We start from the raw sequence: 14,944 nt of genomic DNA, 5'->3' as shown, positions 1-14,944 counted from the left end.
TTTCATATCTTCACAGATTTTCCTCTTTTTGCTGGCATTTACTTAATTGCATGCAAGTTTTTTTTTTTAGCAGCGACGTGGCCCCTGCCTCTGCCTTATGCCAGGACGGTCAGAAGCAGTTTCAGGCTCTGCAGCCCTGTCTGTATCCATCTATATCTATATCCATCCCCCATATTACAGCCCTGCTCCCTACTGAAGAAGGAGGTCCATGGTTATCGGTTCTATAGGCAATGCTTCTCTACAGGGACTAGACATGCTGTGTGTGTGGCATAGGGCAAACTTAAGCGCATTACTCACTCTGCCCTGTAGATGGCATCATTACGCCGGTCACTATTATTTCCCCATCTCAGTGCACTAGTGAATGGAGTCCTGATGCCATCTACAGGGCAGAGTGGGTAACACAGTTTTCCCTATAAATCCCAGAAAAATGATAATTCAGAAAAATTATAATGAAATAATTATTGTTTGAGAAAGATGTCCAGGCAGTTGTTAAAGTAGTAAAAAGGTTCATTTGTGAAAGTAATTTGTGCGGTGTAAATAATAATAATAATAAAATAGATTTAATAAAAAAAAGATATACAATTACCAAATAAAATGTCATTATGCTACTCAGGATTAAACTTACCTCCAAAGATTTTTAAGTTTGCCTCTGCCCATGTGAAAACTTAGAAAACAGAAGGTCGATTTCTCAGACGAGCCCCTGGTAGTCCGGGGCAGATTCACAAAAGTGCCTTTTTTCTCTTAGCTTCATGCTTAAGAAAAATGTTAAGACAAATTGATATTCTTCCAAAAAGATTTTCTTAACTTTACTTTACTTAAGTAAGCACTTATTGCTTACTAATAATATTTGAATGCTTAGTTTGATTCAGATTTTGTTTTCTATGTTACAATTGGCCTAAAAACCTTGTCAACTGAACTGACCAAAAAAAAAAAAAAAAAAAAAAAAAAAAAAAAAAAAGAAGAAGGAAGGCAAGAATGTCCCAATGGTACAAATAACTCCAGTCAAAGCTACAACAGCACCACAAAATCAACCAGCTCAGCTGAATCTTGCCCGGCCACAGAATGGTTTTCCTCCTCAGACAGCAGTAGCTTCCTCAAGGTTAACTCTTCAGTGGTGGTCCCATGAACAGACCCACCACACCAGTAGCTCAAACACCATCAGTGATTCCACCCTCAACATTTTTGTTGGAGGAGGAAATCTTGGACGAGGTAGAGGCAGGGGAGGCATGCGAAGATGCAGTAAGCATGTCATGCTATTTCAAGACAAACATCAGCACATGCGTAATCCACCCGAATATTCTGGACCTTAAATATTCTGTTGAACATGTGGACAACAAGGACAAATCTAGATTTAAAATAGATCTTTTTGCACACTCTTTCGGTTAATCTACTATTGTACGGTACTGTTTTCCATGCTAATCATACATTTACCTCAGCAGTGTTAATAATACATTTACCTCAACAGTGCTAATTATAAATTTATCTCAGCAGTGTTAATCATGAATTTATCTCAACAGTGTTAATAATACATTTACCTCAGCAGTGTTAATCATAAATTTACCTTAGCAGTGTTAATCATGAATATATCTCAGCAGTGCTAATCTTACATATGACTACATTAGCACTGCTGAGATTAATATTATCACTGCTGAAGTACATTTTTGATTAGCACTGCTCAGATAAATTTAATATTAACGCTGCTGAACTAAATTTATGATTAGCACTGTGTAGCCATGATGTTCAGCTGTTGATAAAATCTTGTACTGAATTTGTACAACAGAGATGTTTGTTTGTTTGTTTGTTTGTTTGTTTTCTGATAATGTTTTTAATGGTTTCAATGGTTGCCATAGTAACTAAACAACTCGGTCAATAAAGTCCGGATGGATCAAGTCCGACACTTTACTGAGGTTTCACCATTTTCTTAAATTGACTTTGTGGAGATGAATCCTCCCGCCGACTCTCTGCTGGAATTGGAGACTCTGGTGGTGGTGACTCTGGTGGGTGGTGACTCTGGTGGGTGGTGACTCTGGTGGGTGGTGACTCTGGTGGGTGGTGACTCTGGTGGGTGGTGACTCTGGTGGTGGTGACTCTGGTGGCTGGTGAGCAGAAACACAGAGAAGAAGTCAGCGAAGGTAAAAGCTGATGGAGATGTTCAGTTAGAGAACGCTGCTCTGGAGAGGAGCTCTAGCTCACCTAGCGCTGCTCTACTGAAGTGATGAACTGAAGGAAACAGTCCAGAACAACATTCAGACCAGTTGATTTGTTCATTTTACCCAAATTATTCTCTAATCTCAGTACCATAACTTCCCATTTTGCATCTTCGCTGAAGAGTGGCATCATGGGAGACTCAAAACAACTCACAAATGACCTGAAAACAAAGATTGTTCAACATCATGGTTTAGGGGAAGGATACAAAAAGCTATCTCAGAGATTTCAGCTGTCAGTTTCCACTGTGAGGAACATAGTGAGGAAATGGAAGACCACATGAACACTTCTAGTTAAGGCCCGAAGTGGCAGGCCAAGAAAAATCTCAGATAGGCAGAATTGAAGGATGGTGAGAACAGTCATAGTCAACCCACAGACCAGCTCCAAAGACCTACAACATCATCTTGCTGCAGATGGAGTCACTGTGCATCGTTCAGCTATTCAGCGCACTTTGCACAAGGAGAGGCTGTATGGGAGAGTAATGCAGAAGAAGCCTTTTCTGTGCACACGCCACAAGCAGAGTCGCTGGAGGTATGCTAAAGCACATTTGGACAAGCCAGCTTCATTTTGGAATGAGGTGCATGACGGAAAAAGAACACAGCATTCCAAGACAAACACTTGCTACCCACAGTAAAATCTGGTGGAGGTTCCATCATGCTGTGGGGCTGTGTGGCCAGTGCAGGTACTGGGAATCTTGTTAAAGTTGAGAGCTGCATGGATTCCAGTCAATATCAGCAGATTCTTGAGAACAATGTTCAAGAATCAGTGACAAAGTTAAAGTTGCGCCGGGGCTGGATACTTCAACAAGACAACGGCACTGCTCAAAATATTACTGAAAATCTGTGGTGTGATTTAAAGCGGGCTGTTCATGCTCAGAAACCATCAAACCTGACTGAACTGGAGATGTTTTGTAAAGATGAATGGCCCAAAATACCTTCAACCAGAATCCAGACTCTCATTGGAAGATAAAGGAAGCGTTTAGAGGCTGTTATTTCTGCAAAAGGAGGATCTAGTAAATATTAATGTAATTTAGGCACCTGCATAATTTAATTTAAATAATTATTGCACACTTTCTGTAAATCCTATAAACTTTCTAAAAATATAACAGAATCCAATGCTTGATTTTTTACCCAACTAGTGAAATAAGACATTATCCCTGTAAAACACAGAACTGCATAATGTGTTCTCTGCATTTGACCCATCTGTGGTAGTGAACAAACACACACACAGCAGCCAACTCCAGTGTGGGTATCGACCCCACAACCCTTTCATCAATAGCCCAGAGCTCTAACCGCTGAGCCACCACTGCCCCAACACTCTCAGGGATGTGTCCTATTCAAGTAGCCTGGGCTGTGCAGCTGGTCAAGTTTGGGAAAAAGCAGAGCTGCCGTCCACAAGGGCTAAGAAACAGCTCGCCCTCCTCTTTGCTGGAGGGGCTTGGCCTGCTCTGACTGTTCACACCACTAAACATTACACAGGATTTCTTCTACAGTGTTAAACATTTTCGTTTTCTTTCATTAGTTTTTAATATGTATTACTTGTAGCTTGACACTGACCACCTGAGTGGACACAGTTTAGATTAAAAAAAAAAGGTTTTTCAGCTTGAAAGGAGAATAAAAACATTCTGGAAAAACATCCTTGATTTTTTTATTTCATTTTATTAAAAGTTTAAATTAAAAGTTGTATTTTATTATGGAATTATTATTATTACTATTATTATTATTTAATAATGTTTTTTTTTTTTTTTTTTAGAAATGCTAAATTCTTTAGTTTAACAGAGTCTGTATCGCTCCTCCAGGCTCTGCTCCAGGCCCCGCTGCTCCATCCCTCCAGGCTCTTCTCCGTCCCTCCAGGCTCTTCTCCGCTTCTCCAGGCCCCGCCGCGCTCCTCCAGGCTCCATGAGACAACATGACAGAATATCTACAACATTTCGAGTGATTTGGAAAATATTAAATACCTGAACTGGATCTCAGGTTGGAGAATCTGAAGTGGAGCTGAAGCCTCTGTCTCCTGGTTTCCTGCATCACTGTAGGAGCACAGGTTGTAGCTCGGTCACTGGCCCATGGAGCAGAACTTTTGGGATCACCTGAGACGAATCCTTTGCTTTAGATCTTAGCTCAGCCTGAACAGAGAGTATAACAAAATATTAACAATTCAGCTGAAGGTGGCACTATTGCAAGTGTCACAGATAAGAACAGAGCTTTATGAGGAGAATATTCACACACCTTAAAGTTGAATCTTAGTCTAGATCATCTGAAGGGGAGCCAAAGCCTCGGTCTCCTTGTTTCCTGCATCACAGTGGGCTGTGGGAGCACAGGTTCTAGCTCAACCACCAGCCTATGGAGCGGGATTTTCCCTTCAGAATCAAGTCCGGTCAGTACATCGTCATCACCTGGAGTCGCGCTAAAGGGCTACAAAGGATGTACCCTTCTCGACTTCATCAGGATCTGTTGGAGGGACAAAATGACGAAGATTAAACAACTAAAACATTTCTTACAAATATGAAGTTTTTACAGTATAAAATCTGGGGCTGTCAAGATCTCTCACCACTCGACTCACATACCTTAAACTTGGGGAACTTCAGTCTCCTGTTATCCTGCATCACTGTGGGCTGTGGGAGCACAGGTTCTTGCTCGACCACAAACCCATGGAGCAGGAATTTCCCCTAAAAATGGAATAGCCAGTATGTCGTCGTCACCTGGAGCCGTGTAAGAGGGCTACAAAGGATGTACCCTTGTCGACTTCTTCAGGAACTGTTGGAGGGACAAAATCACAAAGATTAAACACTGAATAAATATTTCTGACAAATATTTAAAGTGATTTTACAGTATAAAATCTGAAGCTGTCAAGATCTCTCACCACTCGACTCACATACCTTAAACTTGGGGAACCTCAGTTTCCCGGATCTCTGCCTTACGGTGGACTGTGGGAGAACAGCTTCAGCCTCCACCACCGGCCCACAGAGCACATCCTCACAAGCCTGCTGGGAACATGAAGAGGCAGAAGCTTCTGCAGAGGAAGCAGAACGAGGAGCATCCTGCTGGGAAGAAGAGGAGGCTTTGTGCACCACAGAGTCCATCCTGAAAAACTTCTTCACCCTCTTTCGAAGTGTCTGGGAGGCTCTGAGAACTGGTGCTACAACATAAGCCTTAGCTGCCCTTTTAACTGCAGCAGCAAATGGACTATAGCTGGAGCAGCCGTCCTCCTCCACAACCTCTACGCTTCTGCAAGTTGAACCTGCACCAGTTCTACTGCTCTCGTCTTCCAGCTCAGGCTTTAGAGACTCACAGTTGAAGTCTCGACAGGAGAGCACCTCTGCCTCTCTGCTCAAAGAGGGAGACTGAGACTCTTGCTCTGCGGACTGGAGTGGGTTCACATCTCGATCAGAACAAGCTCTGCTGTTTCCCTCAAGCTGATCATCGACCGTCGCAACAAGAAACCTGCCTATGACTCTGGAGATCATACAGAACAGATGAGGAACATAAGTCATCTTTGATTATTTACTTATTGGTAATGAACTGATACTGTATGTTACCTATTTATCTATTTACAAAAAGGTTTTAATGGGAGGAGCCAAGATACAACAGGACAAATAAAGCACTTAGTAAATCAATTCAGAAACAGTGGAAACAACAAATAAATCAAACATACCGGCTGGTTTTCTCCAAACGCTTCATCCTGTCCTGCTCGGATTTAGTGCAGCCCTTACAGTATGCAGTTTCACCACCAAACACATTGTGTCCCAGAGAGCTTTCAGCCTTAGCCAGTGATGAGCCTTCAGTTTCACTGTTGATGAAAATACAAGAGAAATTTAGCAAAGGAACAAATAACTGACTGATCTGGGGGTGTTTTACAGAGTAGGACTCTCAGTTCAGACAGTGAACTTCAGCCTGGAGTCCAGCCTGTCCAATAGGAGAGGAGCTGAAGGACATTCCCATCCTCACCATTGGCTAAAGTTATCTGGTAGCTGAGAAATGCTGCTTTGGAAACAACAGGGATTTTTCTCATTAACTTATTAAATATTTCAATACGCTGTTACTATAGTAACAGAGGACTTTGAGCTCATTTTGTGTATATCTGCGTTCATTCAGATATATGAGTAAGTTATAATAATGTTATGATACAGAATAAGATATATATATATATATATATATATATATATATATATATATATATATATATATATATATATATATATATATATATATATATATATATATATATATGAAAACCTGGAAGTAGATACTCCACCTCCAGCACAATGGGTTAATTATGGTTCTTACCTCGACTGCAGCCATTGGTGCTGTGCCACCTCTGTCACTGAAGGTCGAGTGTGAGGATCAAACTGTAGCAGATAAGAGATGAAGGTGCGGGAGGGCTCCTCCACTGTGCTCTTATCTGGATAGACTAAAGCCTTACGTTGGAGACGTGGGAGATTCTCGTCAGTGGAGTCCTTGAAGGGCAGGTCTCCAGTGACCATGACATAAAGAATCACACCCAGGCTCCACACATCGCTCTTCTTTGGATCATAAGGAACATCCATAAGCACCTCAGGTGCAGCGTAAGGAGGAGAGCAACAGAACGTCTGACTTAGGTCATCAGAGCTTCTATAAAAGCGTCCAAAACCAAAGTCCACCAGTTTGATCTGGTCATCAGCGGTCAGCAGAACATTTGCACATGTGAGGTCACGATGGACAATGTCCTGCTGGTGCAGATAGACCATGGCACTGAGGAGCTGGGAGAACCACGTTTTGGCCCGGCTGACGGGTACATGGTGGAGCTCCCTGATCTTCCTCAGGAGATCTGTTGCAGCAGCCTCCATCACGATGAACACCTGTCCATGGTGCATTGAAATGTCATGGAGGTGAACAATGTGAGGGTGGTTCACTGCTCTCAGAATGTCAAGTTCCCGAGGCAGGAATTTAAAATCCTTATCTGTCTCAGCCATCATGTCCAGTATTTTTATAGCCACTTGGTTGGGGTACTTCTTGGAGGTGGCCAGCAAAACCTTGCTGAATCTTCCTTCACAGAGGTCATCCAGCACCTTAAAGCCCAGACTTTTCAGGGCTCTGTGAGTTTGCATATTTTCCCTGTAAATGGAAGATTGAGATTAAAGTTAGAAGGTTAAGAACGTTGTGAGAACCCCTTTCCCGTGTGTAGTCCTGTTGGAATTAACAGTTTATTCAATCCTGACTATGTTTTGATCTTAATCCTTATAGCACTGCGAAGACCTGTTAGAGCCCCCTATTCTTTATATCTGTGCATTCATTCAGATATATGGGAACGTTAGAATGCTGTTATGATACAGCACTGATTCTTATTTCCATTTTAAGATTGAATTAGTTCAAAGTCTGTATATAAAACCTGGGACTGGATACTCCAGTTCCAGCACAGTGGGTTAATTATGGTCCTTACCTCGACTGCAGCCAAGGGTGACGTGCCACCTCTGTCATTGAAGGCCTAGTGTCAGGATCGAACTGCAGCAAATAAGAGATGAAGGTGCAGCAGGGCTCCTCCACTGTGACCTCATCTGGATACACTAAGGCCTTACGCTGGAGACGGGGGAGATTCTTCATCTTAGAGGCTTGGAAGGGCAGGGTCCCGGTGACCATAACAAAAAGTATTACACCCAGACTCCACACATCACTCTTTTTAGGATCATAAGGATGACCCATGAGCACCTCAGGTGCAGTGTAAGAGGGAGTGCAGGAAAACGACTGACTTAGATCATCAAAGCTTCTATAAAAGCGTCCCAAACCAAAGTCAGCCAGTTTGACCTGGTCATCAGCGGTCAGCAGCACATTTTCACATCTGAGGTCTCGGTGGACAATATCCTGCTGGTGCAGACAGACCATGGCACTAAGGAGCTGGGAGAACCATGTTTTGGCCTGGTCGATGGGGATGTGGTGGAGCTCCTGGATTTTTCCTCGGAGATCCGTTGCTGCAGCCTCCATCACAATGAACACCTGCCCGTCTCGTTCCAAGATTTCATGGACATGAACAATGTGAGGGTGCTTCACTACTCTCAGAATGTCCACCTCCCGGCGCAGGACGTTAGTCTTGTCCACAGTATCCCTAAAGTTGTCCATTTTTTTTATAGCCACTGGGTTGGGGTACTTATTGGATGTGACCAGCTTCACCTTGCCGAAAGTTCCTTCACCGATGTGGTCGACTACCTCGAAGCCCAAACCTCTCAGGACTTCATCTGTTTCCATGTTGTCCCTGTAGATGGAAGATAAAGCTAAATGTTAGAACATTAAGTGGGCTGTGAGGACCGCTGCCCCCTCTGTAGTCCTGCTGGACACAGTTCAACAGTTCATTTTCTCCAAATTAGGTCTTGATCTAAATTTTAAAAATGCTAAAAAATAAATAAATAGTACATATTTCAGGCTGCTGTTTATATAGTGGTGGAGAACTTTGAGCCCCTTAATCTTTATTTATGGGCTTTAATTCAGACATATGTGCAAGTTCTAATAATATAAGAATGCAGAATCGGTTCTTATTTACACACATAAATATGGACCCATTTTAATCAAATGAAATCTAAATATTCTTCATTCATATAAAAACCTGGAACTAGATACTCCACCTCCAACATAATAAGTTTATTATGGTTCTTACCTCGACTGCAGCCAACAGTGCTGTGCCACCTCTGTTACCGAAGGCCGAGAATGAGGATCAAACTGCAGCAGGTAAGAGATGAAGTCGCGGCAGGGCTCCTCCACTGTGACCTCGTCTGGATAGACTATGGCTTCACGCTGAAGGCAAGGGAGTGAACACCCAGGGAAGGTTTTGAAGGGCAGGTCCCCGGTGACCATGGCATAAAGTATTACACCCAGGCTCCACACATCACTCTTTTTAGGATCATAAGGACGACCCATGAGCACCTCAGGTGCAGCGTAAGAGGGAGTGCAGCAAAACGACTGACTTAGATCATCAAAGCTTCTATAAAAGCATCCCAAACCAAAGTCAGCCAGTTTGACCTGGTCATCAGCGGTCAGCAGAACATTTGCACATTTAAGGTCTCGATGGACAATGTCCTGCTGGTGCAGACAGACCATGGCACTGAGGAGCTGGGAGAACCATGTTTTGGCCTGGTCGATGGGGATGTGGTGGAGCTCCTGGATCTTTCCCTGGAGATCCGTTGCTGCAGGCTCCATCACGATGAACACGTGTTCGGCTCGTTCCAAGATTTCATGGACGTGAACAATGTGAGGGTGCTTCACTAGTCTCAGAATGTCCACTTCCCGGCGCAGGAAATCCGGCTTGTCAACTCCCACCTCCACGCGGTCCACTATTTTAACAGCCACTCGGTTGGGGTATTTTTTGGATGTTACCAGCTGAACCTTGCCGAAGCGTCCCTTACCGATGTCCTTCACCGTCTTGAAGCCCAAACTTCTCAGCACTGTGTTGCTTTCCATTTTGTCCTGTAAATGGAAGGTGGAGCTGAAAGTTAGAGTCTTAAGGAGGTTGTGAGAAGCCCTTTCCCGTTTGCAGTCGTGTTTGATATACAGTGAAATTTCTCTGGATTAAGTTTTGATCTTAATCCTAATTGCACTAATATAAGATTCATTAAGCTGCAGCAAATCTTTTGAGCCCAGTAAGTTTGTATGTGGTTTCATTCAGATCTACGGGTTCTAATGATGTTCTAATACAGAATGGGTTCTTCTTTAGTTATATACCCACAGGCTGTGCAGCGAGTACAGCTTGACTGTGATGCAGCTGCTTGCTACTTCTACTGCCTTAATAACAACCACCCCCACCCTCCTACTCTACTGCCTTAATAACAACCACCCCCACCCTCCTACTCTACTGCCTTAAAAACAACCACCCCCACCCTCCTAATCTACTGCCTTAATAACAACCACCCCCACCCTCCTACTCTACTGCCTTAATAACAACCACCCCCACCCTCCTGCTCTACTGCCTTAATAACAACCACCCCCACCCTCCTGCTCGGTCACCACGGTTTAGTACATTCTTCTGTCTTGAGCGTTTGATGTTGTTCTGATCAGTAATCAATAAATGGTTCTTACCTTCTCCTGTGTACAAAGAAGCAGTTGTAGAACCACTGTCTGTAGTCCTTAACTGAAGTGGTTCTAGATAAGATGTAGAACCACTGTCTCTGGTTCCAACAGAATTTGTTGTAGAGCGTCACATCATAAACGACAGTCTCATGAGCTGCTGAATCCTAACTGAGTCGAAGAGGGAGGGCCGCGCGTTTATATATGTGACGTCTGCAGTGACGTAACAATCGCGAGGAACACTGGAGACCAAGTAGGAAGAACCAGTGGGCGGGGCAACTGTCAATCACTTTCGGCTGCAGCCAATCAGTTACTCAAGTTTTGCTGTCAATCAGGTTTTATTCAGCCAATCCATACCTGTAACCATGGGATTTGAAGATGAGGCAGATTATATTATTAAATTATATATAATTATATTATTATTAGGCAGATATTATTATTAAATTAATATAAATTATTATTATAATTAAATTATCATAAATTATTATTAGATATAAATTATTGTAGTAAAATTCACCAAAATGAGCTCTTAAAGAAAATAGGAGTGAACGTATGTTTCTGTGGGTGAACAGCGACACCTCCTGCTCAGAGGGAGTATTGCGCATTTCACCAATCCGCCTCCTACCATGTCCAGTTCAGTCCGGTTTCACCACTGAAAGGATCTGGTGGGTTCAGCCGTTTTCTCCATTCTGTTGAAGTATTTCTGGGCTTAGTTATCGTAACTTCATGTACTGACCATTACATTGGAGGAACACAGTCTGTGTATCTCTTGTTTTTACTGGTTCTGCTTCGTCTGTGTTTCTAAAAATGCTGCTAATTAGCAGCTGTACTCTCTTCCAGCTACAGCTAGCTGTGCTAGCACTGTGCAGCATGCGCTCTAAACACTGTGTGGGACTGATGGGGTTTCTCTGGTGTCCTGTAGCTGTTAGAGTGGAGGAGGACAGGACTGAGGAGCTGCTGTTTTCTCTCTCATTTTACTTGATTTAGATGTGACTCCAGTAAAAGCTCACAACTTGGCCTGCAGTCTCTTTATTGTGGGAGCGAGACAGCGGGGTCACACCAGGACAACCCCAACACCAGTAATAACTGCTGCTCACTGAGAGACTCTGCAGATTCTGTCCCACACAGAGATCGGAGTTCAGTCGGACTAACCGGAGACACATTTGTCCACACAGTGTAAATGCATGTGTCTAAAATCTCCTCAGGATACAGTCCAGATACTCGTCCCATGAAGTGAGCAGGTGTCTAAGGGACGACAGCTGTGGTCAGAATTAGGTCCTGGTTGAAGGTGAAGTGCTGGATCATCCCTGTATTCTAGAAATGAAAACACAGAAGGTAGAAATTCAGTGTATTTCTGTCTTTCTGAAATGAGGAGACGTACACATCACTTCCCCGTTTCTCCTGCTTGGCAGGTTTGGGTTCGCCTCTATGACGCTCGGCTCGTTGTGGGCTCGTAGGAGCTCCGTCTACGAAGTCTCGTGAGATTTGCCCAATTCTCGTTTGGTTCATCGTCAGAGACATGTGCAGGTAGCAGGAGGAGAGCCCTCCTTACAGTTCAGCACAGCTTGGAATTCTTCATTCCAGCGGTTTGGAGGATGTGGAGGAGTGAACTGCTGTACAGGCAAGGGAACCCGGTATACACCATTGAAGACCAGATGCAGGTACTTACTGTTTGTGTCCAAGTTAGCATGTAGCAAATGTAGAGTCTGCTCGCTAATGCACTTGTCTTTACAGCAAACTCTTACTGACTGCAGCGTGTAGCAGTGCCTGGGGTTTGGGACTGAGTCTGGGTTAGTGAGCAGAGAGCAGAGCTCTAAGGCAGATGCACTAAACCTTTGGTTACAGGTCTGTAAATGTATGCAGTTGACTGGGGGTTTTGGTGGAAGCTGCAGAGCATTAATGTAGTGTGTTTCCCCCTACAGGAGTCGAATCCCCTGCTAGTGTAAATGAATCACTGTTCTTTCCTTCCTCTTTATATGCTTTTATAAATAAGAGTCTTAATCTCATTGTTTTTTTGAGTCCCAATATCTTAGACCAGTGTTGTCTCTTTAGATTAGTTGTTTCAACGTACAACAATTAGTAAATGAAAAGTAGTAACTCCTTTTTTTCTTTACTGTAACGTCATAAATTGAAGTGAGTAACAAGCTTTGGGTCATTGTGGAATGTATGATTCACATGTATTTATAATTTGGTGGTTTTGTAGTGAAGTTTGTAGTGTTCACTTATTTAATTAATTAATTTTATTTGATCTTTGTTGTGCCCTTTAAGTTCTTGTATCTCATTGTGTTTGTTTCATGGTTGTGCTCCTGACTTCCTATATATTCCGCAGTAACAGCAGCGGATATTGGAGGCTCGGCTGCTGTGAAGTGAGAAGGAGCTTGAGAAGGTGGATTCAGAAAACCCTCCATTCTGTGGGATTGGAGTCTGTCGGTAAACTCGGCTTCACTCCCTCCAGCAGCCCGCTAGCCTCTCTTAGATATGAGGTGCAGCCATTGCTAGCTCCCAAACAGACTAGCTAGTTTCCATTAGCTGCTCCCACCAGCTGGCTGAAGTGGAGCAGTGTCTGTGAGCCATTTCCAGCAAACCCATCATCTGTAAAACATTATATAAGGAAATCAAGCGTTTTATAGATGAGTCTGTTTGATGGGCTTCGTATAAGCTGTCTTGTAGCGCTAGCGGGCGAGGAGATCCATATAGTGTCCAGCTATCATTACTGTTTATACTGAGCTGATGGAGGAGACACTACATCTCTGACTGGATTTCTAAATCCATCAGTACAATATAGTGGCTACAGGACAATTTACTAACAGGGCAACTCTTAGCAATGTCTTCCGGGAAGCTTAGCAAGCTAGATAGTACCAAGAAACTAAGCCCATCAAGTTGAAACGACATATTAAAGTTTAACATCCATATTGAAGAAATCACTGACATGGTGTGACAGAAGACCTGAAATCCTCCACCAGACACCAGCATAGAGGACATTAAAGCCAGATGGCCGGATTTGTTTAAGGCCTCTCATGTGAGCTGCAGTGTCAAGTCAAATTTATTTCTATAGCGCTTTTTACAACTGTTGTCGTCACAAAGCAGCTTTACATAATTAGTACTTAATAAAGGACAGAAACAGAGAAGAAAGAAGAAATAACACAGTGCTGCTTAGACTTGCATGTTCAGATCTATTCCTAGTCGATGCCTCACGACTGCATTAGTGTGATTGTAGATTTAGCTTTTAAATGTAAATGTTCTCCACTGTTTTCTTAACTGTATTATTCTTATCAACTTTTAATCATTTACTATTTATCCTTATTTAACTTGGATATGTAGTTTATAGGAAGAATATTTCAGTCAGTACAGACATTGAAGTTCTGTGATACTAAAGAAAATCAGTATATTGACCTGCTGTACAGTCAAATAAAGCAACCCAGACTGTACAGCATTGTCAATATTTGCTCATTGTCTACAGTGAGCAGTATTTTATTTTCTTGCTGTTAAAAACGGTCTAAGAACAATATTTATACTTCTACTATTTGAGGCTCTAATGCTGTTGTATGTCTCTCAGCTCCAGGATGAGTTTCACAGAATCACAACAGAGCACCTTGAATCAGAGTTCATGTCCAAGCTGAATGAATAAACTCCAAAGCTTTTTGCTCTCTTCAGTTCTAAGGGTGGAGCTCTAGGGTTGGAGTTACAAGCTCTCCTCCTCTAAGTATCCTTCAATTACTTAGTTTGTTCAAATCTTATTACAGGGATTTAATGACCGAACTGCAGGAATATCATTTGCTTATTAGTTAACTCTGCAACAGTTATTTTATTACTTTGACATTTTCTCAACAAAATGTGTATGACATAAATAATTCATACAAAACTTAGTTGCTGACCAGTTAATGTTGGGCATCTGGCAGCTTGTCAGAGTTTATTAAAATGTTTAGAATCTGTATTTGGGTCGTTTGTGTATACATATTCCTTCTGTGTGAGGGACACCAGCCAAATGGGTGTGTATGTAGCTCCTTTGAGGATGAAGCTGAAAAAGTTGTTTTTTTACCTTTGCAATAACAATGGCATGTGATGAAGAATAAGGATTATCATTTCAGGCTCCCACCCATCCTTGCATTAACATGCCCAGTTGCCATTCAGTGATTGATGGTGTACCTCAGGGAATCGACCGATCAGCTCTTAAAAGAGTAAGAGGTGAGTTGATGTTCATGTAAAAAGGGAAAATAGTCATGTCTCTCTTTTCTTAGCTCATCTTGTTTGTCTTGGGAAGGTCAGCACCAATCAGCCGTAACATCAAATTCTTGTTTCTACAGTGTCCATTTTATCAGCTCCACGTACCGTATAGGAGCACTTAGTAGTTCTACACTTACAGACTGTAGTACATCTGTTCCTCTGTCTACTTTATTACCCTGTTTTTCATTGGTAAGGACCCCACAGGACCACCACAGAGCAGGTGTTATGCGGAGGGTGGATCACTGCAGTCGCACTGACAAGATGAATGTGTGTAGTGTGTGTTGTGTTGGTATGTGTGGATCAGATGTCCATGCTGCTGGAGTTGTTAGATGGTCCACTCTCTGTCCACTCTATTAGAAACCCCTACTGGTGTTGCTTCTCCACCTTGTAGGTGTAAAGTCAGAGCTGATCGCTCATCTGCTGCTACACAGTTTGTGGTCTTCTGGTCTTTCATCAGTGCCCACAGGACGCTGCCCACAGGACGCTGCCCA

This window comes from Salminus brasiliensis, chromosome 5 (genome assembly GCF_030463535.1).
Source record: "Salminus brasiliensis chromosome 5, fSalBra1.hap2, whole genome shotgun sequence".
Taxonomy (NCBI): domain Eukaryota; kingdom Metazoa; phylum Chordata; class Actinopteri; order Characiformes; family Bryconidae; genus Salminus; species Salminus brasiliensis.
This window is presented reverse-complemented; position numbering follows the sequence as displayed.